Source organism: Micropterus dolomieu, linkage group LG06, assembly GCF_021292245.1.
Source record: "Micropterus dolomieu isolate WLL.071019.BEF.003 ecotype Adirondacks linkage group LG06, ASM2129224v1, whole genome shotgun sequence".
Classification (NCBI taxonomy): Eukaryota; Metazoa; Chordata; class Actinopteri; order Centrarchiformes; family Centrarchidae; genus Micropterus; species Micropterus dolomieu.
The window spans coordinates 10,913,050-10,937,226 of NC_060155.1; the positions used below are offsets into that span (position 1 = coordinate 10,913,050).

At 38.8% G+C, this 24,177-nt stretch overlaps 1 protein-coding gene across 4 annotated transcripts in view; it reads left to right on the forward strand.

Annotated features, from left to right (window-relative positions):
* The window catches only part of pde1cb (phosphodiesterase 1C, calmodulin-dependent b), a 118,136-nt gene that overhangs the window by 50,767 nt on the left and 43,192 nt on the right, over positions 1-24,177 (forward strand). The window lies entirely within an intron of this gene.

Sequence of the window (24,177 nt, forward strand, 5' to 3'; positions counted from 1 at the left end):
AATTGTTCAATGGTATCATTTAGTAGTTTGCATTTGTACTATTGCTGTTTAGAGTGACAGATTTACACTATCTTTTGGCTTTTGTTGCCTTCTTTCAGACTAGTTTTTTGCAGCCTTAATTAACTTACAATTGACTCAGTTGGTGGAAAACTGAGGCATGTCTTGTGCAGACTACCATAGTGGGTAAATTATTGTGATAAAAATTATAAAGATCAGCATTACACAAATGTGTAATCTTACTTCTGTCGTGTTGCCTTTTTTCCTAAGCACAAATATGTAGATATCATCAAATCATATTTATATTTTATACTCAGCTTAACAAATGTTCTATGTAGAGTACTATCAAAAGACCAAATCCCATGAAAAGACCGAAACCAACAATGCATTTTGTGTCTCTTAATAATTTCTGACTTTACTACCACGTTTGTGGAACTCATTTGCCATATTGGAGATGTAAATCTTTAAAAATAAGTCACAAATATATTGTACATTTTTCAGGAACAATTTTATACGTTGCTTGATACTTGATTCTCTAGCGAGTATTTCCATCAGCAGTGCCCTTGTTCATCATTATAATGTCACATATCACAACAGTGTGGCTCATTGATTGTTTTTAATATGGCTATGGCACAGAAGAATAAGCTATGCCAGTCTTTTGCTACACAGTCACTACTTGTTTGTAGGATGAACACATTGTTGGTTTTTATCATGGGATTTTGACAAAAAATGTAGCCTATCACCTTTATCTTTCAAGGGTAACATGGATGGTAATGTGCCTGACAACGCAGTATTTTCTCAGTGTTCTCAGTGTTAATTTAATATATCTTTCAACCATTTGTTTCTAATTTTGCAATTTTCAATGAACAGCCTTTTAGAATAACTAAAGAAAGTATATTTCTACATACAATACACCACTTCTCTTTGCACCAGTTAAATCAACATATGGTCTGGTTACAATCCCGAGAATGCATTGGCATAAATTGTGTTAACAACAATTTCAGTAAATAGGGAACTGTAACTGCTACAGAAATAAAGCTCAAAACAAAAATAGGTTGCCAAAGCCTCTAATGTGGTTTCATGGCATTTTCCTGTGAACTGTGGGATTGCCGCACAGTTAGAGTAATTGAACGAAACTCTCTTCATGCTACTTATTGGCACAGTGGGTGGTTGTTTGGAGTGGTATAGAGCTAGCTGTTGGAAACTCTCATTCTCTCTCTCTTTCTCTCTGTCTCTGTCTCGCTCTCTGTCTCTCTCACTCTCTCCGCTGGGTGGGTGATTTCCTGTGTGGAGGAGCCGGGTGATTGACAGCTCCATATGTGTCTGTATAATTATGGCCGGGCTAATTGGCAGAGAGGAACACTGGGACATTGTCATTACTGACACACCAGTACAACCACTCACACACGCAAATGAGGGAGAGGTAGCCCTCTTCACAGAGGGAGGGATGGGAGAGAGAGTGTTTGTGTGGAATGGGAGTTGAGAGAGATGGAAGAAATGCTGTAAAGGAAGAAACGAGGGTCTGCGTAAGCCTTTGTTTGTGTGTTTTATGTTGGTGCGTTGGTGGTAGTTGGAAAACAGTTGGCCAGTTACTATTTTGGTTATTGTTTTTTGATCACATAGTCACAATTGTGCTCTGCTCTCCTCTTTCATCAATTAACAATTTGCTGAGCCGCACCCTTTTCAGATACTGTTGGTATGCCTGTCAAACTTGTCAAAGATTTACCATTGAAATTCTTAGTAATGTTTGAAACAATGGGTCCATGATTTAGAGATGAGATAGACAAAAGCAGGCATCTTGATTCTAGCCTGCGACAGTTGATTTCGCCAACTGTAATGGTGAGATTTTATCTGCTGTAGCTAGTTAGCTAAGTAGCATTAGCTCCATGAATTGCTTGAAAACGCAGTCTCTGGCTGACTTCCTTTAAAATAAGAACCCTGAAAAGAAGTCTTAAATATGCACTTGATGGCTACATACATGATATCATGCTCAAGGATTGATTTCCCAGCAAATAGTCATCATCCTAAGCATCCTAACTAGTTGATTAATCATGGGAAAAAATGTGAAAATAATAAAGAAACAGCATTATTCTTGCATTGCACTGTAGAGATAGTTAGCGTTCAGACTATAAGAAAAAATAGATAAGGAAAAGTGTATCAGACTCTCCGGCACTGCAGTTCGATGATTTTGCAACAGCGTACTGATTTGCTAATTTGTTTAGATATGAGCATGCATGGCTAACGTCACAGCAGGAGTGAAAGATTTGGTTTCACTTTATTAAAGAAAACCACAAGACAAAGTGCAATGCATGTGGGAAGCTAATTAAGTGTTCTTCAGGTAGAACATCAAATGTGAGCAAACATTTAAGGCAGCACAGCGTCGGATCGGAATGTTCAGTGTTTGATTGTGTTTGAGTGTGTTAGTGGGTGATAATCATAACTAGTTATGTTACCCGTTACGTTACTATATTACTTTCCATACAATTTTGAAAACAGCTGACTTCAACAACATAAGGTCCGGTGCCGCTGACCTGCCACACAGTCGCGCATTCATGTCAAGGATGGTGCATTCAGTAACACAGTATTACTTGGATTAGTAACTGTAATATTATTACTGTTTAGGAAATAGTAATCCCTAACACTACTAGTTACTGTGAAAAGTAATAATCCTGAATAACGCTTGGCCAACTGGTTACTACGCAACACTGGTCATCAGCCATTGCGCTTACCTCCAGTAGAGTCCGGGATACCCAACCGCTACACAACGTTGTCTTTGGCAATAAAAGGATAAGGTGACCAAAGAGAAAACTGAAGAACGTGAACTACCCCAGCATAAGTGTATACTGATTGTGGATCATGTGTTTTTATTGTATGTATTTACTTAAAATAGTTCAAATATGTTGAATTTACTTTTTTAATGAAACAATACAGTCACAATAAATGCATAAACAAATAAAGACATTTTTGTTATGTTAACATTTGATTTTTTTAAAACTGGGAATCGATAAGCATAATTGAAATCGAAAAAATCGATGCTTTTTCTGTCACGGTACTTGGCCGATTCTGACAGGAATTAATGCTAAATAGCCAGACATGCTAACTTTTGCAGCTTACATTAGAACAAAGTGTTTAATCCATTTCTTACCCTTTTGCTTTTGGTTTTGGAAAGGCAAAAAACAAAGACGCCGTCCTCCATGGTATCACTCTTACTACAGCCTCATGCACACCCCTTTAGCATGTGGGGAAACCAAAAGCTTGACAAACCTGCCATGCCTAGTTACGGTTGCTAAAGTGTGATTGTACAAGCACTTTGTCAGGGGATGGGTTTAGCAAACAGTCGATTCAAAATGTGTTATGGCTTTGACAAATCTCTGTTTAATCTTGTGCTTCTGATTGTGCCGGAGAGCAATTTAATTGGAACCACTTGCCAAGAAAAAAAGCACTTTCTCTTATGTTTACAGAAAAGGCTTTGATCAGCCAAGCATCGCCACTTACAGTGATTATTCATCTACAAAGCAACAAGTAGATGGTTTGTGTATCTCTTTGCACTAAATGAAACAGGTTTTTACTTAAGCCAGTAGTGGTCAATTCTTGAAGCCTAGCTTTTAAAAGCTTTAAGGGTCTGATCCGGGCAAGCCTCCAGCCTTAAATGGCCTTATGTAGTCTGCCCAGTTGCCAGCTCTGTTGAGAGTGTGTGTGTTGTTTGTTTATGTGACAGTTTTGTCTCTCCCACTGCTGCTGTGTTTGTTCAGTTTGTAGCCTTGGAACCAATGCAGGAATACGTGTTTTCAACAGCCGTAATGACTCAAGCTGCTCAGGCATCTACAGCCTGGTCTCCTCCACTTTGCTCCGGTTAGACACTCAAACTGTGTAAGCATGTGTTTGTGCAGGCCAGACATTTTGAGATTTAGGGGCAGTGGCATTGTCTCTGTTTGTGTGTAGAGAATATATAGGTAGATATTGGTCCATGTATTATAGCATGACAGTAACTTCATCAAAAAAAACCATTTGCATAAAAATACCAACAGAGGGAACACTGAATGAAGAAAATCACCACATTGACAGAGGGGAAAAAATGAGCAAGAGCAACGGATAGTCAAGCTGAGAGTCATGAGGGAAAATTGAACTCTTTTGTTAATGTCAGTAATCAGGGAGCAAATCTTCCAGGCACTGGCTGCTTTTCAAGAACAGCCCATTAGATGCCATTATCTGAGCCTCTCTGTCTCTCTTTTTTCTCTTGGCCATTTGTCATTCACCACAGCTATTGGGCTATTTATTGGAGATGATTAATTTGGGGCAACAATGCAATATTATTATTGGTTTCACGTTTGGATTAGCTGGCTACGGAATAAATACAACCATATCTCGTAAAACAAACTCGTCTCTTGAGAAATAAGGACCAGAATTTACAGCAGCGATATATATGATGATGTGCTCAGATAATTCATTAATGACGCATAATATTTATCAATTACAAAATAATAACTAGACAATTGCATTTCCTGCAGAAAGTGAGTGTGAATGCTGAAGCTAAAATGAACTTGCAAAACACTGCAGGAAATGCAGAAGAGGTGAAATCAAATGCCTGAAAAGTCTTGAAGCTCAATTGTATTGGATTGAACTGTTTAAGAATATGAAAGCTTGATCAGAGTTGATAAAAAGCTGAAAGTTGTTACACTGTCAAAAAAAGTTGAAATGAGTTAGTCAAAAGAATAAATGGAAGAAGGTAGTAAATAGATGAATCATAGCACACATGTCCTCAAAAAGTGGAACATTTTGATATCGGAAGTTGTGAAGTGAAATGGATGCAGAAGCATTAGAAATGAAGTTGAGAGATAGATAGACAGAGATTAAGATAGAGACAGGCAGTCAGATAGCATGAGACAGAGAGACATGTAGGCCTAGACAGTGAGTTAGACAGAGTGAGAGAGCCAAGAACCGAGAAAGACAGAGACAGACAGAAAGAGAGAGAAAGTGAAGGGAACCGAGAAAGACAGAGAAAGAGAAACAGACAGAGAAGGACAAACAGAAAAAGTGATATAGAAAGAAAGAGACAGACAGAGATGAAGACAAGAGAGGCAGGCACTCATGTAACATGAGACAGAGAGACAGACCGACAAACAGAGAGCCAGATAAAGACAGTCACTTAGACAGAGATGGAGACAGACAGAGACGCAGGCAGTCAGACAATTTTAGACAGACAGTGAGACAGAGAGACAGGTTTGCACTGAGATAGAGAGACAGTGAGACAGGTAGACAGAGAGACAGGTAAGCAGTGAGACAGAGAGACAGTAGTAGTAGGAATGAGTGCAGTAGTAGTGGTGGTAGTAGTAAAATCAGCATAATTAGTGGTAGAAGTAGTAGCAGTAGTAGTGGTAGTGGTAGTAGTAGTAGTAGTAATGAGTGCAGTAATAGTGGCGGTAGTAGTAGAAGCAGTATAATTTGTGGTAGTAGTTTTAGTAGCTGTTGTAGTAACTACTGTATTACTAGTTCTAATTGTGGTAGGAAGAGTTTGTATGCAGTACAGTGAAGTTCAGTCAAAAATAGCTCAACGTCTGTCCACCAATCAGAACGCAGGACCAAGTGTGTGTGTGTGTGAGAGAGAGAATGTGTGTGTGTATTGTGTCTGTCAATGTATTAATGTGTGTCAGTCTCAGTATAATATAGTTACAGTATTAGAAGCAGTAGTCTGTATGCAGTACAGTGAAGTTCATTCAAAAAATAGCTCAACGTCTGTCCTCCAATCAAAACAGAGGACCAAGTAATTTGATCTTTAGACAGCTAATTAACAGCACTCCCATTCAGAAAAAAAATTGAGGGCTGTGTGTGTTTGTGTGTCTGTGTGTTACTTTGTGTGTGTCACTATGTGTCCTAATATGAGAGACCCAACTGTTCCCAATGAGACCCAACTGTTCCCAATGACAAGAACAGTGTGTGTGTGTGTGTGTGTGTGTGTGTGTGTGTGTGTGTGTGTGTGTGTGTGTGTGTATTGTGTCAATGTATTATGTGTGTCAGTCTCAGTATATTACAGTGCAGTGAAGAGGAAGCAGTCCACCAATCAGAGGACCAAGGTATTTTATCTTCCCTCTGCTAATTAGCATTGCCTAGGTAACCAGCTATCCCATACAGAGAGTGGGGACAATCTCTGTGAAACTTTCCGTCAAACAAACCTCCACAGAGACTAAACTTTAGGTCGTATCGGCGAAATGACCCGACCAACAGCAGCAGAAGGCATTTGTGAACAAGTTGATATATTTTTCGTATGGATAAAGTTAAAAAAAGTGAGCTCTTCAGCAAGTTAAGTAACTGGTATGTCTGCTTTGGTCAAGAAATTTTGATGAGAATTTATAATGGCTGCCAATGGAGGAGTTGTCTGTCACTCAGAGACATAACAGAATATTAATATTTTTAAAAAGTATAAAAGGTAGACACAAGTTGTATACAAGCACACATGTCCTTAAAGAGCTGAACATTTTAGTAGTTGAATTTTTTTTGTAGGATAACAATAGTGTGAATGCTGCCTCAGCATTTACACTATAATTAGGAGCTGTTGTTTGAAGTTTCCATCAATTAGTAGGTTTCTACAAGGAGCCAAAGTCGATCTCTTCTTCTCCAAAACAAATACACCAGCTGATTACAACAGATAATAAAGCTCGTTAAAATTCATGTTCCTCTGACGCTCAGGTGGACACAAATGTCAGTTCTGCCAGCTGATCAGCAGCTCCTGTCAACTCTTGTCTTCCAAAGTTTTGCGATTTTATGTTTGTGTTGCTTTCTCTGTGCTGGAGTTATTTTATGAACTTGATGGCTTTATCTAGTTTGTTATTAAATTTGTAATGAAATTTATCATGTGTCTTTCCATTTTACCCCCACACAAAAAAAGTTGTTTTTAATAGTCAGGCATAGCCTATAGTTATTCATTATATTCCAATCAAATCTGATGTTCATTTATAAATTTCGCTCATGGATTGTGGTTACCAGTCCATTGCTTGGTATGGCGTATATGTCAGCAGGATAATTTGTCTAATCTTCCCTAAAAGTCCTGAGTACTTTTGGTGGAAATACGGCTTATGTCAAATGATTAACTCTCAAGCCTATTTTTCAATTAAGTCTCTCCTGATTGATTTTTTATTTTTTTTATAGTTTATCCCGATGAATTTTTTTCTTAATGTCCTAGGCTTAGTCCAGCTAATGAGTAAGCTAAAGTAAGCTTTTCACCTGGCTAACTTAAATGCATTGTCCTCGATTAGCCAACTCTTAAAATCTCAAAAACTAAAAAATCAATTTCCGACAAATTATGGCATGGAGTAGAAGAAGTAGTATCATTACCAGCTAGGACAGATTATTTCACTAAATATACATAAGGAAATATGATGTAAATGATAATTTCCAAGGGCTAGTTGAAGAGAAATGTTTTGTTATTTAGTCTAAAGCTGATGATACACGGGGCAACTTTTCGAGCAATGTTGCTGGGCAGTCTTGCTGGTGGCAAGGCTGACTATGTTTTGAACGGATAGCAGGGAGGCAGGGCAATGTGGCGGGGCGGCGGGTTGGGGAATTACTGTAGTAATGTTTATTCATTACCACTGATGGCAACAATGCCCAGCACCATTGCTCTAAAAGTTGCTCTGTGTATCATCAGTTTTACTGTAGCTGTAAATGAATTGCCACCTACAGTACTTACTCATTGTCTTGTACATCCGAGGAGTAAACCAGCCAGACTGAGTATCTACAGTAGCTTGATCAGTAAAGCTGTTATGATATCAAACAAGAGGCGTCAATTCCTCATTGGGTCCATGGCTGTGGAGTACACAATATCCATACTCAAGTAGTCCACAGCTTCCTGTTCCTCTCCATCTCTCACGTCCACTTCTGCCTCAACAACCTGGCTTGACTAGACAATGCCATATGGAGAGAGGTAGAGATTATTACAATTGGTTGGTTGGGACATTAACATAATTTTAAATTCAGATCCAGAAATTGTTGGAATTCCCTGACAAAGATGCAAACACCACACTGTTAATGACCAAATAGTTAATAGTTATATTAATAGTTATAATAGTTATTCAGTTAATGCATGGAGCTGTTTCATCTTCATCAAACCCTAAGCCTTATAATTTGAATAATAATATTATAGGACAGGAACTTAGGTCACTCACTGATAGCCATGCTATTTGACTGAGTGAGCAGCAGCAGTAGCTGACAGTCTGATTTGATGATAGTGTTATGATTATGTTATCTTATCTTTTTATCATCGTCATTAATTGTTTAGTCATCATTCATTGTCGTCATCATGGCATGGCACACACTACTTCCCTGCACCTTCCTCACCACTCCTCCTTTCGCCTCTTGCTGCATAGCAGCTACTGCTGTTGCCATGGATGTTTGGCTCTGAGCCGGAGCCACAGCATCTGACCGAGTCGCAGAGAGGACAACGGGGATTTGATGTGGCCGGCCTATTGTCATTAGAGAAAATGAACCAATGGGCTACTTCCCCTGCTTTATGGAAATTAAATAAACAAATACATATGGTCATACGACCGGCCCCCAAGGTGTATGCCAGATTAGTCCCACGCTGGACATCAGTCCAGCTGAGAGAGCTCAAATCATCGACTTGAACCATTAATGACTCACTGTTTCTTCTCTAATGGTTTTCTAGTTGTGGTGATGAGTTGCGGCTGGTTTTTGGGTGTGTATCCATGTCTATCCCTGTTTAAGTCCACATTTTGTTTGTAATACAGCCCAATGTAACATCTTTTCAACATCTCACTGTCTGAGGAGAGGGTTCCCACCTGCTTGAAGACAGACACCATCATTCCTGTACCTAAAATTTTTTCAGTGTCTAATCTGAACGATTACCGCCCTGTGGCTCTCACCCCCATTCTGATGAAGTGCTTTGAGAAACTGGTTCTTCAGCACATAAAGAACAACATCCCAGCCAGCCTGGACTCTCACCAGTTTGCTTTCAGAACCAACAGATCCACAGAGGATGCCATCTCCACTGCCCTCTACTCAGCCCTTACACACCTTGAGAAAAACAGCATCTACATCAGAATGCTGTTTGTGGATTTCAGCTCAGCATTCAATACAATCTCCCCCATGAAACTTATCAGCAAACTCATCACTCTGGGTTTAAATACAACACTCTGCAACTGGATATTGGACTTCCTCACAAACAGACACCAGTCAGTTCGGTGGACACACCTCCTTCACCCTATTGCTCAACACCAGAGCCCCCCTGGACTGTGTGATCTGCCCCCTCCTGTTCATGATGTACACCCATGACTGCATCCTGAAACATGGAGAGAACTCTGTTGTGAAGTCTGTGATTGACAACACCATCATCAGCGAGATTTCAAACTTTCAGACTTCATATCGGGAGGAAATTCATAATCTTGTAGAGTGGTGCTCAGAGAACAACCTACTGCTCAACGTCAGCAAAACCAAGGAGCTGATCGTTGATTTTAGGAAGAAGGAGATAAAGACACACACTCTTGTCTACATCAGTGGTGCTGAGGTGGAGCAGGTGAACAGTTTCAGGTTCCTGGGAATCAACATCACAGAGAACCTGACATGGTCGTTTCACATCTCTGCGCTGGTGAAGAAAGCTCAGAAACTACTATATTTCTTGAGGAAGCTTAAGAAAGCCAAATTCTCACGCCAATTTCTTGTCAGTTTTTACAGAGGAGCAATAGAAAGCATCCTGACTGAAAACATCTCAAACTGGCATGGGAAGTGCACGGCCCAGGACCGGAGAGCCCTGCAGCGGGTGATTAAAACTGCTCAGATGATCATTGGTACCCATCTCCCAAGCATCAGTGATATCAGTGAGGTGAGCTGCCTATGCAGAGCCCAAAGGATACAAAAGGACAGTACCCACCCAGCCACAGCCTGTTCACCCTGCTGCCTTCTGGGAAGAGATATAGAAGTTTCTGCTGCCTCATCACCAGACTGCAGAGCAGCTTTTTCCCCCAAGCTATCAGACTCTTAAACTCTAATTCATCCTCAGCACTGCTCCACAGTTTATTTCTGTTTACCTTTTTTTTTTTTTTTTTTTTTTTTTTACAATTTTTTTAATTGATTCTATCAATGTATATTGTCTTTGCAGAAGGGAGTTACATAACGGAATTTCCCTCTATAACTTATTATATTGTGACAGTAAACTTACCAATGCAGCAGGAAACCTATTGTTTTTCATTTTTGTAAAACTTCTACTTTTGGCTTTTTTGGGGTGTAAATTTTCATTTGATTTTGTTGCTGTGGTTTACAGCACAAAAACACTGATGATTATGCCTCTCTTGCTGTTTCTTTTTTCCTTCGATCACTCTGCCCCTCCTTCTCCCTCCCTTCACCCCATCTCCTCTCTCATACTACCTGATGTTTGCAGGGGTAATTGCCCTGCTCAAATGAATCTCCAAGCTTCGGCTAATTACATTCTTCTCAACCAATCTTTTTTCTTCTTTTTACCCTTTTTCTTTCCCTCCACCTCCAGGTGCTCCTTTCTTTTAACTGCCTCAGTTAGCATGATTCACTCCGGAGCTTTCTAAACCACACAGGTGCAGAGAGACGCCCTTTAGTTTGTGCATCAGCACGCATGCACAAACAAAAAACATATGCATGCTCATTGTCTGATATACAGTAGCTGCACACAAGCAACTTTTTCAAGACATGTGCAACATGCACACATATTGACAAACAGCTGCCTGTATATTTTAAAGTGTCATATACAAACAGTACCCCTCAGTAGCTACATACAATGAGGCAAATCACTAAAATTGTTTTTTTTCCCTTTTTTATCTTAAAGTGACATCATAAGAGGCATAGTGCGTGCACAAGTACTACATTTTCATTCTGCGACAAAGGGCTTCCACACTGATTATTTTCTCCCTCTTTGCCTACTTAAGAATAACATTATTATTATAAGTGTATTGCTAGTCTGAAGATTGATTACAAAGCCTAAATGATAGGCTATCCTAAATTGAGGCTACAGCGGAGATGAGAACATAAACGTCACAGACTTTCTGAGTGCCAGCCCAGCTCACAAGGCTTCCCCTTCCTGCGGCCTGCAGCAGATAATATTTCAGATTTATGGTACAGATTGTCTCTTAATCTGGTTGTTTATATCCACCCTTCCGCCCAAACCCCCTGCCTCTCCTTCCCACCTCTCTGGTCCCTGCTGGGTGTTTGTCCAAAGGGTATTACCCCAGGGCAGAGGCAGGTTGATGGAGAGATGCAGGAATGTGTAACTATTTTATTATTTATTTTATTTTTTAATATATTTTGTGTATTTTAGAGAGAGAGAGAGAAAATATTTGGTCACACTGTGTGAGAATGATGCCGTGTGCATCCTTTAGTGTTTTGTATTGCATCCTGAATGTGTGTACTCATGTGTGATGCCCAGCAGCCATCTGTGTGTGTATGTGTGTGAGTGCTTTATGTGTTTTTCTTTCCATTCAGCTATCACCTCACCTCATTCCTCTCCAGCTAACCCAGTCATTGTGGTCCAGTGGGGTCGCAGACATCACATAGTGTACTGAAATACCTTTTGTAGACTACAATCTCTGTTATATATACCATTGTGAAAGACACAGTCTTCCAAATTGACTATTCTTGATAAAGCAGGAGCTGGATAAAGCCAGAAAGAATGCATGAGATTTATCTAGGCAATGTTTATGTATATTAAGTTTTCCAATCCTATGGAAGTTGGCTGTTGGAGATTTTCACTACCGAGTGAATGAGTCTTGCATGACCAGAACTTGGAAAAAGTCAACCAGAGTCACTGAACAGGAGAGTGCAGCTAAACTGTTTCCCTAAAATTTTGGTGATAAATGCAATCATTGCCTTGATTGTGTCCAGAGACAACGTTGTTTTGAGTGAATAAGCGCCACATTTATGTATTGCAACAGAGTCGCAGGGAGGTAGGGCAGGCTTACAGAGCGCTGGACTGGTTTTTGCATCCTAGTTATGTTTAGGCAAAAAAAGCAGTTTGCTTAAAGATTGTGGTTCTGGTAATGTCAATAAACATTTTGTGTCTCAAGTCACTTTCTCTGTACTAAACCAGAGTACAGTCTTTCCTTGACCTTAACCTGGTTCTGCCAGTACCATAAATTTACCCATATAAAAGTTTAATAATGCTGTACTCGCTCCATGCTGATATTGTATTGCAGGACTGGATTTTTGGCAAAAAAGCAAAATACTTGTCCTTATTATGTGGAAAGAAAATCTAATGTGGGCAGCGTTACGTTCATTTCTAAAAATATTTGCTGTTGCAAATTAATTTTATACAAATGATATACAAAATGATATACAAATTCAGGGTTTATCTTATCTTCTACTTTAAACCGGCTACAATGTGACAATGTGAAAGGGGTCAAGCATAAGGCTGGGCAATAAAACAATAATGATAATTATCGCAATATAATTTTCCTCAATAACAATATAACAAATGTTTAATATATCATCAATAAATATTTGGTTTAATTTATTTTAATAAAAATAAATGTGCAATTTTTCTATTAAGATATTAAGGGACTAAAAATTATATTTATATTATATTTTCATCATAATTGTTTTGAATGTTCTACCTCAGATTTGTGAAGTGATCTACTGTTTGGCAACAAGTGTTTGTTCTGACCATAAAGAAATGTTTAACCACACAATTAACCATCTGGTTACTTCAGTTGTCACTCAGGAGCAAAAATCAGCCTTTAAACTAGAAATAATTATTTGACCTTTATTGTGAAATGTTTTTATCGTGGTAACATTTTTGGCCATATAACCCAGCCGTAGTCGATCGTAGTAATAAACCTTCAGAGAATTGTCGCCTGAATGTGCAGCTCCTCTCAGCTTTACAGAGCTTTATAGTGAGTTCCACCTTATAGTTTACCAGTCCAACATGTACATGTATTTCACTCCTCACTGCTCTCATTTGCAGCGAAAAAAACTGTAAAATCCCTGTGAACTATACCTGCCCAGCTGCAAACTGCAGAGAGACACAGTTACTGACTAGCTGGTGGACATGAGTTGAGCCTGAAATTTCTCTCAGGGGTTATTAGTTGCCAGAAAGAGAAAGACAACTCTAAATGAATGCTGTTCACCATATCATCTGACAAGGTAGTGATATGTCAAAGCTGTGTACTCAGTTTGTTTCTGCTGCCTTCAAGTGGCCAAAAAAAGCAGCAGCATTGGTGGTTTAAATTGATGCTTTTAGTTTAACAAAAGTGCTTAGTTGTAAGATTCGATGTGCTTACTGATGTGTCATTCAGGTAAATCAAAAAAGTAAATTAAAAGGAGAATGCAAAAAAAAATTAACAAGCCACTGTTGGACCGTAGCAAAATAGATAATAGCTTGATTAGTGATGTGGTGCTTTGCAGTTTGTTGCTGCTTAGCTGTTATGTAAACAGTGATAGTGAAGGATTTGGGATTGTAAAGTGAGCTTAAGTCAACACTTCAGTTGTGTGCTTCTGTTTGTGTGTGTGTGTGTGTGAGAGAGAATTACATGTTTGCAAATATTCATCATACCTGCTTTTGTGTGTGTGTATGAAGATAAATGAATAGTTTTGTATAAATGCGTGACCATATGAATAAACCTACCGGTGTTTTCCTTGATCTTAATATAAGAGGAATGATGCGAATCACAGCAGTGACGCAGTTAGATCTCTGTCTTCTGTCAGTTTATGTAACACTCTTATGGACACACTGGACTAAACATCCTCTCTAGAAAATAAACATTCAGTACAGTAGTTCAGTGTTACACAGTTCATGGGGACATTATACTGTATGCCTCATGAGCATCAGTCACACATATTGTACACTTTCTCAAGCACGTTTAATTTAAGTCCTGACACATATGGTATAACAGATATGCCTGTTGACAAGTCTGATTTAGCTCTTCTCAAGTTTCAGAGAGATTTTAATTATTTTCTTGAATTATTGAACAAAGAAAGCAGGAGAGTTATAGTATGCTGCATGTTGCATCACAACATGATGATATTGAAATGATTCGATTTTCCATGCTGGAGGCTTTTACTTTATGAACACTAATAATTTTATATTTATATTTATTTATTTATATTATATTATATATTATATTATATATTTTATATTTTATATATATATATATATATATATATATATATATACTATGCCTAAGTACTGCATTGTGACAAATACCGCTTTGGTGCAGAGTGAGTCATTATGTATTTTCATTTCCATTTGTATCCACCTTAGTGAACAGGCACACTATTGGACCAATGTACAATGTGAAGTACTGTTATTTCTTTTTTAGTATTCTACAAGCTACTGACAGAGGTATACACCACATCTTTTATAACACTGACAGGCCCAAAGACAGATGTTTTGAAGCATTTAATGTTACACTTTCCATCTTCCTCAAAAGGGAGATACTGTATATCTGACAAAAAAGGCTTCTTTCTTGAGATGTAAAGTGTCTGTGTGCAAGTGCGTGTCGAAGGCGAGTGGGGAGGTTTATTACAGTACCCACTTCATTAGCAGTGCCTCTCATCAAACTGGTTGTGACTAACTGAGACCTCCTTTCCCAGTCTGACAATCTGAAGTAAATAAGTGGCTTTCAGGGTAGCAGCAACGACATGAAGATGGAGCGCCATCTCCAGCGAGCTCTCATCTCATCCAATCCTCTCATCTCTACACTACTGTTTGTTCCTGCTGATCATAATGAAGCTTAATTGAGTCATAAAAGGAATGCTAATTTTGCCAACCATGGTGTTTGATGGAGACATGTGGTGTTTCTAGATGGCTTAAAGGGATATTTTGATTTTGGTGGAATTACTTTTTTTCTATACTTTCTTTTTTTTATGTTATTCATTGTTGCATGTAAACATTCAGAAAGTGAATGTGGCTTTATGTGACTAAGCATGGCACCTCATCAATATACATTATACATTATTCAGTAATAATAGGAAATTAATTAATTGTAATTTTCTATTGTTTAAAGTAAAAGCATCAAGGCATTTATTCCATGGCTTGCCAGTTTACCAGTTGTAAAAACAAAATGTTAATGTTTAACAAATAAATCTATACAAACCAACAGAGCAAAACACTAATTTTAAGTCTCAGTAATTGCATTGATCAAAAGCCACGTATGTATTTTTTAATGTTTCAATAACATTCTCAAGCCTTTTAGGCTGCATGCTCATTATTAAAATAAACACATTTTCTGACATTAAGAATGGTGCAGATTGCCTTTCATTTGTTGAATCTATGGTAAAGTGTAATTTTAGGTGCCATTTCCTTTTGTGTAAATTTTCTAGTGAGTGGAATATCTTCCAAAGTGTTGTTGCAGTCTTTCAAAAGCAAGTTCACATACTGTAGGTATTTAATTGGCTCAAAGTAAACGTCAGTAATTACTGATGTGTTTTTTCCAATTTTGTGTAACTGTCACTTTTATTGTTGTTTATATAACTCACTTAGCCATTTCTAACATCACCCAGAGGACTTTTCCAAAGCCAGAAGCCTGAAGTGCATGTTAGAGGTTAGGAGTTAGAGGTGTTATAAGTGGAAGTGTTCTCGGAAGAGATGCGTTTTCAAGAGCTTCTTGAAGTTAGAGAGGGACGCCCCTGCTCTGATGGCGTGTGGTAGCTCATTCCACCATCGTGGTGTCACAGATGAGAATAGCCGGGACTGGGATTGCTTTGTGTGAAGGGATGGCAGAGCCAGGCGGCGTTCGCTGGAGGAGCGTATCGGCCGAGAAGGAACGTAAGTTTGTATTATGGAGTTTAGGTAGATGGGTGCAGACCCAGTAGTCACTCTGTATGCAAGCATTAGTGACTTGAATTTGATTCTGGAGGCCACGGGGAGCCAGTGGAGGTCACTGAGTAATGGAGTGACATGAGTCCTTTTGGGCTGAGAGAAGGAGACACAGTCGCAATGAAAGAAGACGTAGAGAAATTAAAAATATTAGATAATATTATTCTTATTATTATTCTATATAGAATTTAGAAAGTTGCATGGCGCCGCGGAGAGCCCCAGCTGCAGTACAACATGGATCATGCGTAAAATTCATCCAGCCAGAGGGAGCGATCACCAACTTCACAGCCTACCGGTCGTAATGGCGATACAACCCATTGTAGGTATTTGAGAGGGAATGGGGCGTACAGGGACAGGGACAGGAGATTGCGGAGCGACCTCATTTAAATACTGCCACCTCCATTGTGTTTGCACTTGTTGTCATCTACGCAATAATTCTTGTTTAATCACCCATAAACAGGTACTACAATTGCACATGCAACATTTTAGAATGCACACGCAATTTAGTACTCTTTATTCGGGGTGTTAGTAAATCTGGCCCTAAGTGCTGCCAAAGAGTTTAATTTCCGGTTTCTGTTTTGCTCTTTTTGGCTGATTGTTGTTATTGATTGTTATATAAATGAGCAATACATCATCTCATCTAAAGCCATTTGTAAGTGTTAAATGGGGTAAGCAATTCTAATCCAATACACATCCGCTTCACAGCAGCAGCTGCTAACCCACAACTTAGCTTGACGTTTCCTTAATGTTGTTTGTGTAATCATTGTTCGATCTATATCATCATGACTATATGCCATGGTGTTGGATTTCTCCAGAATTGCTTACTCCACCTTTAACATAGGTATTTTAGGGTGAATTTGCACCATCTTGCTTCAGCAGAGCAATGGAATTGAAAACTGAACTAGATTTCACAGGGGCTGCTCAGTCTCATTTAGTGAACAGAAATATGGTGTTTCAGGGACAATGTGAAATAGATGAATGATTTAATATGTATTACAATCAAGAAAATAGGAAAAGTTGGAGTTGAAAATATAAAGTAGTGAAATGATAAATGGGAGAGGAAAATAAATGAATGCTTTACTTTGTAGAAACAATTTAAATTATTTAACTAATTATTAATTATGCACAGACTCATTTGTACTCTCCTTCTAGTTTGCCAGCTTGGAAAGAGAAGATTGAAGCTTTATTGACAAAAAAAAGTATATGTTCTACCTCAGTTATACTTCCCTATTCTCTATGGAGCTGCTCATTGAGGTTGAGAGCTCACAATTCAATATAAACCCCTGTACTTTCCTGCATGTAGGGTAGAGTGGTGAATGTTGTTGTGTACATAATACCCAAGGATATGGGGTTTTCCATGAAAGCACAGCATTGAGTTGGCATAATTCATATTCATATATTTACCAGGGAATGTTATGGGTGCTGTGTGTGCTGAAAATCCCACTCCAACTGGACTGAATAATGGTTCATTCGGAATAAAGGCTGCGGTTGCAAGATCATTTCTGTGTGTGTGTGTGTGTGTGTGTGTGTGTGTGTGTGTAATGTGCATGCCGGTCTGTGTTGTGTGGTGTGGCCCATTGCCAAATAAAGTGTACTCTGGTGTCCTTGTTTGTCGAGGGGTTGAAGGACAAACCGGTGATGACCTCACTCACCACAGTGCACCACTTTTCAGCTTTTATTGATCGATCCGTGTGGTTGTGTGTTCATGTGTGTGTGTGTGATAAGGACAAGGACAGAGGTAGCTGTGTTATCATGTCCCCTCCCTCTCTCTTAATTTCTTATGGTCTCACTTTGTGTTTTAGAGTATACCAGAATTATCTCTACATGTGGTGTCAATAAAGATATCTGTTCCCTTTGTAACACCATCAAGATAATTCAGCTCAAGGCTGTATTCACACCAAATCTGGCATTGTGGCAATTAGCTGCCGTATTGTGCAGTGGTGCATGGGCGTGTTTATTTGTGCTTTAGAACTTAACTGCTGAAACAATCAGAAAATAACGATTTATTTCCCTGATTCGCTGGTTTTCTTGCTACCGGCTCTCCCCCTCCTCATTCACTCTCTAGGTCGCCCGACAACTGCTGACTCTCTCTCTCTTTCTCCCTCAAACAAATGAACACAAACCAAAGGAAGTTTCTTTGTATCAATATTTTTCAGCATAGACTGCAAGACAGACGTCAAAGCTGGGTACAAGAAGTAAACCAAGCAAGGACACAACTGGGAGAGTATCATAGTTTGGTCCATGAACAGCGCCTGGATAGCAACTGGTTTCAGTACTATTTCAGTGTGTGACACTGATGCAGCCATAATTGGCTATCACTATGTCTGGATTACTGCTGTAATAATCTCTGACTCAGAGCATTATGTCTATTTGTCTGTATCTGTTATTATGTTCGAGCTCTGGCTTAGAGTCAAACAGATTTAAAGCGGTGTGTTCTCTACCTCTTCTGTTTCATCGAGTCAGCTCACTGACCTGTGTGTTTGTGTGTCACCCCCCACCCCCTTTATCTAACAATAACATTCAAATCTGCACATCTCAGGGCTTCTGGGTCTTTGTCTCCTACATGAGATAACACACACTCAAGTAACCCATGAAAGGACAGTCAGAGTCAATTATTTATCCATTATGGCAAGTGGCAAGATTTCCCCCACTGCCAAGCCCCAAAGTCCCACTAAAGATTGAGCATTCTTACATTGTCGTTTGACATATATTTTCCTGCTGTGGTTGTTTTTTTTTGTACATTGTTAAAGCTGGAATGTGTTCAGTGTGTACACTTCCAATCATAAATTTTCAAATAAGCTTGAAAAGCTTTCTAATAATTGTCACACACATTTCAGATTAGCATATTTCAAAACGTTTCATCAACCCTGTATTTAGAGCTCTTAGATTCACCCTGTTTTCTAGATTATTTGCCTCACTCTGCCCTTTGAGACAAAAATTCATGAAATTACTTCACAACACAAATACGATCATACAGAAGGCGCACCTGATGTTATGTTTATCTGATCCCTGATCAGTGCAACTGCTGAATGATCTGTGTGGGTTGTAGAGCACTGATGACAGAACGGTATGAATAAGAACGGTGAAGAAGATAACACTTTTGTCTCGCTTGTAGTTCAGAAATATGATTAATTCCTGTGTAGTTTGTGGACAGTTGTTATCTAGCTACCTACTCTGTCACTGCTGTAATTTAACTGCTGAAATACAGAAGGTATTTTTCTTCTGGCTTAGAGTTGGGTCCAACCAATTTTGCATGTTAATGGCGAAGCATTTGAGTCAACGTAAAACATCCAATTTATCTAGTCATGTCTGTTTTATTGTCTGTTATAAGTATAATAACATTTTAGGATGTGTGTAAAATACAGTTTTAAAAAGCACAGTTTGATCCTGCATTCTTCATGTTTGTAGGGGCAGCTGTCCTTATAGCCTAGAGTGAGTAGGAAGATGTGATGGAGACAGAGTAGAACCAGTAAAGGTGATGGAGGTGGAAAGCAAGCAAAGGAAGTGGCTGCTCTCAGGGTGGTGTGAAGGATGAAGAGAAGACTGAGGAAGAAGAGAGAAAAAGTGAGGCTGAATACTGAAGAATATTTGTCAGATGAACCAGGACTTCAAATGCATATAATGCATATAAATGAATCCTTTCTTAGTGTTGAGGCCTGAAAAGGAAGATTTTTTTAACAACTGGAAAAAGGTGAAAATGAGTTACCAAGAGCAGACTATCACTTTTCAATGACGCCCTCACGGACAATAATGCCCTCCACACAGACAAAAATAAACTCCTCAGAAACAGATCACTGACCTCCAGAATAATGTTGGCCTTGTGAGAGTGCACTCTGACATCCAAAACTCAGACGAACAACCTAAAAAAGACTGACCTTTAAAATAAAATCATCATCTGTTCATCATCAAAAAACAGGGGGTCAGGTCTTAACAACAATTGTCCATTGCCATCAGGAAGGTGAGTCCCACAAGTGAAAAGGAAGATCAACAGGTATATCTGTACATGAGGGATTGGGTTAAAAAAGACGGCCTCCATTACCAAATGTAATAGTGAGGAATGTAGTCTTGAAGGGATTATATATGGCACATGTTTATAAATGTTAGCCCTAGTTTGTGTCTCTAGAGGCTGATGCCAAGACACTAGTTACCTGTCAGCCCAAGAAGGGGGTTCACTCTTTTGTCAGTATTTCCAAAAGATATTTTTCATTTTCTTTAGATATATTTTGGGAGAATTGCCTTCCCTGCTTTAGGGAGTTTTCTTTTCACACTGCGTTGGGTGGAGTCAACAAACCCTTCAAACTCATTATCATCATCATCATCATCATCATCATCATAAGATATAGTGTATATATGGTGTTTTAGGGTAATAGGAATACATCTTCCAAACAAGTCTTCTGTACAACACTCATGTGTTTTGTGTCTTTTTATTTAGTTTAGTAATTTTAAGAACAATGCAATTTTTTCTTTTCCGTTTCAAACATGTCTTCCAACGGGAGTTTGATCTACCAATAAATCTTTGGATGCATAGGTCTGCACAATGGATTGCTGATTTTGGAGATCCATACAATAATCACAATAAATTTGTAGTGTCCAACATTCATCCAGAATATGATAACAATATTTAAATTAAGCTGTCATTAATCATTTACTGTACTGGTCAAATGTTTTAACACACTTTTCTAGTTTTTATTGAAATGTAAATAGTGAAAAACCTTAAATGGTACAAAAGTAAGCAGCACACTGCCAAAGTTTAAGTGTAGAATAACTTGAAGTTATTAAGTCATTACTTGATCCCTGAAAATGTTTTATCTCTGAAATCTACATAATTTCTCAGTTTTGCTGACCTAAACTTTGTCTCAACCTTCTATGGTTATTCTGCAGCAGTGGAAGTAAATGAAGCCTTGAAAGCTGATGCAAAATTACATTTCTACAGCTGTTCCAATTTGTAAACATGTTAGAACAGCCTGTGTTAATACGCCCTCAGAAGTTTTATTTGTACAGTATTGCATCATTGGTTGATCCTACAGTAAAATAATAAACAAAACTCCTTCACTTTGGCAGTTTACTGCTTGCTTTTGTACTATTTAAGGTTTTTCACTGGACTTGAGCTACTTATATTTCAATACAAACTACAAAAATTTTATTTAATCTAATCTACAATCAACTGAGAAAATTACTTCACATCTGATTGCTACCTGCACAAATACAGATAAGTGAATATTTCTTTTGTGTCATCTGCCACCGCTGTGAGCTGCCTTCCTCCATCTTCCTGTGTGATGCTTTTGTTCATATTGTGCTGTGTGTTACTTCACCTTATTAACTCTCAAGTCTTCAACTGTAATTGTGTTTTTAAATTGCTCTCCAAGTTGTCTTCAGTTTCCACAGCAAGAGAAAAGTTTTTCACACATCTTGATTACCCCAGATTGGTTGTTATTGTTCAGAGATCTGAGTTTGCTTTGCCCACATGGGCCCGCCAGGTTGGAAAAAATCCATGTTAAAATCATTAGCCTAGCAGTAGCATTTGGGAATGACAACACCTGCTGCTGGCATCTAGTGTGATGCCAGCTAATCAGTGCTGGAAAGAACATCTGATTGTGAAACCAGAGTGTTCCTGGGTTGATTGCTATTCTTAGATCATTAAGAAGTTTCATGTGTTGCACAGCAATTAGATCTAATTGTTGAATGTGAATATGTTATATTTGTGACTGGGGAGCTACTTCTTTAACATAATTAGTCCTGGGATTGACCAAGTATGAATATTTTGTTTTCAGCAACACCTTACATTCATGTCATTACACACTCTTTACTAGGTAGTCATGGGTATGGGGTGCCTAATATTTCCCCAGTCTTTAACTGTTGGCCACTTAGCAGCATTAATGAAGCAGCTTGGGGTTATGTTGTATCCTCAAGGGCGCTTGTGGCAGTTTGGGGAGAAGGAACACCTTCTTTGCCAATTGCAGGGATTCGAAGCAGTAAAATGTATTTTTTCATAATTGCTTTTGTAAACTCTACCACTGCCTGCAGCCTCACAACTTTTGGCGAATGTATTTATTTATTTACTGTATGTGTGTGTCTTTGTGCTGACAGAGATGGACAGAAAGCCTTTTTTCAATCTCTAGCCTGGACGACTCATCTGACATGGGAATTAAATCTGGTTCCACCTTATTAGATTGTTAAAAGTGAATTATTGCCAATTAATGACGTTATGAACTGGAGACAATAAATTAACCTAGAAACCGTAGGACACCCATTTTACAACTGAAAATATTAAAAATCACTATTTTCAAGAATCAAAGGTACTCTTGGACTTTTCTTTGGAGTGACACCTTAGTTTTACCCACCAAAACACGTTGTATGACATGCTGGATCAGAAAGCTTTACAGGCATAGCATACAATTCTTAAAGAAGGGTGAATTATATTACCCCACTCTTCACCTGAAAATATGTCACAAACCTCAAAATGTTCTTCACACCTCCATTTTACTTTATCTTGATGGTAAAATACAGCCTGTCATCAGCCACGCACAAACAGAGTTTGTCAGTGATTCAATAAGATAATACAGCGCTATTTACGCTTTTCAATGAAATTCCAGTAGGTTATAATTTAGGGGTCATAAAACATTTACTGTGTCAAACATGCAAGCTGGGAATGGCTCCAAAAGTTGATTTATTTCAGTAATTTCATTCAAAAAGTGAAACTTGTATAATGTATACATTCATTCCACACAGACTGATATATTTCAAGTGTTCATTCCTTTTAATTTTGATGATTATAACTGACAACTAATGAAAACCCCAAAATCAGTATCTCTGAAAATTAGAATATTGTGAAAAGGTTCAATATTGAAGACACCTGGTGCCACACTCTAATCAGCTAATTAACTCAAAACACCTGCAAAGGCCTTTAAATGGTCTCTCAGTCCAGTTCTGTAGGCTACACAATCATGAGGAAGACTGCTGGCTTGACAGCTGTCCAAAAGACGACCATTGACACCTTGCACAAGGAGGGCAAGACACAAAAGGTCATTGCTAAAGAGGCTCGCTGTTCACAGAGCTCTGTGTCCAAGGACATTAATAGAGAGGCGAAGGGAAGGAAAAGATGTGGTAGAAAAAAGTGTACAAGCAATAGGGATAACCGCACCCTGGAGAGGATTGTGAAACAAAACCCATTCAAAAATGAGGGGGAGATTCACAAAGAGTGGACTGCAGCTGGAGTCAGTGCTTCAAGAACCACCACACACAGACGTATGCAAGACATGGGTTTCAGCTGTCGCATTCCTTGTGTCAAGCCACTCTTGAACAAGACTGGACTGCTGCTGAGTGGTCCAAAGTTATGTTCTCTGATGAAAGTAAATTTTGCATTTCCTTTGGAAATCAACGTCCCAGAGTCTGGAGGAAGAGAGGAGAGGCACAGAATCCACGTTGCTTGAAGTCCAGTGTAAAGTTTCCTTTTCATGTCATCTGCTGGTGTTGGTCCACTCTGAGGTCCAAGGTCAGCGCAGCCGTCTAGCAGGACGTTTTAGAGCACTTCATGCTTCCTGCTGCTGACCAACTTTATGGTGATGCAGATTTCATTTTCCAACAGGACTTGGCACCTGTACACAGTGCCAAAGCTACCAGTACCTGGTTTAAGGACCATGGTATCCCTGTTCTTAATTGGCCAGCAAACTCGCCTGACCTTAACCCTATAGAAAATCTATGGGGTATTATGAAGAGGAAGATGCGATACGCCAGACCCAACAATGCAGAAGAGCTGAAGGCCACTATCAGAGCAACCTGGGCTCTCATAACACCTGAGCAGTGCCACAGACTGATCGACTCCATGCCACGCCGCATTGCTGCAGTAATTCAGGCAAAAGGAGCCCCAACTAAGTATTGAGTGCTGTACATGCTCATACTTTTCATGTTCATACTTTTCAGTTGGCCAACATTTCTAAAAATTCCTTTTTTTGTATAGGTCTTAAGTAATATTCTAATTTTCAGAGAGACTGAATTTGGGATTTTCATTAGTTGACAGTTTAATCATCACAATTAAAAGGAATGAACACTTGAAATATATCAGTCTGTGTGAATGAATGTATACATTATACAAGTTTCACTTTTTGAGTGGAATTACTGAAATAAATCAACTTTTTGATGATATTCTAATTATATGACCAGCACCTGTATAAACGCAATGGTGTCTATTTTGTTTCATGGTGTTTGGTTTTAATTCTTGAGTTTCATAGCTCTCCTAGTACAATTAATTTGCAGGAATTTGTTTAAGTAATGGAGAACATTGTCAGTGCATTCAGAGTGCACATTGTACTGACACATATGGTACAAGGACATGGACTATTGGACATATAGTGGAAGATATATATAGATAGAGGGTTATGTTTATCATTTCCCCA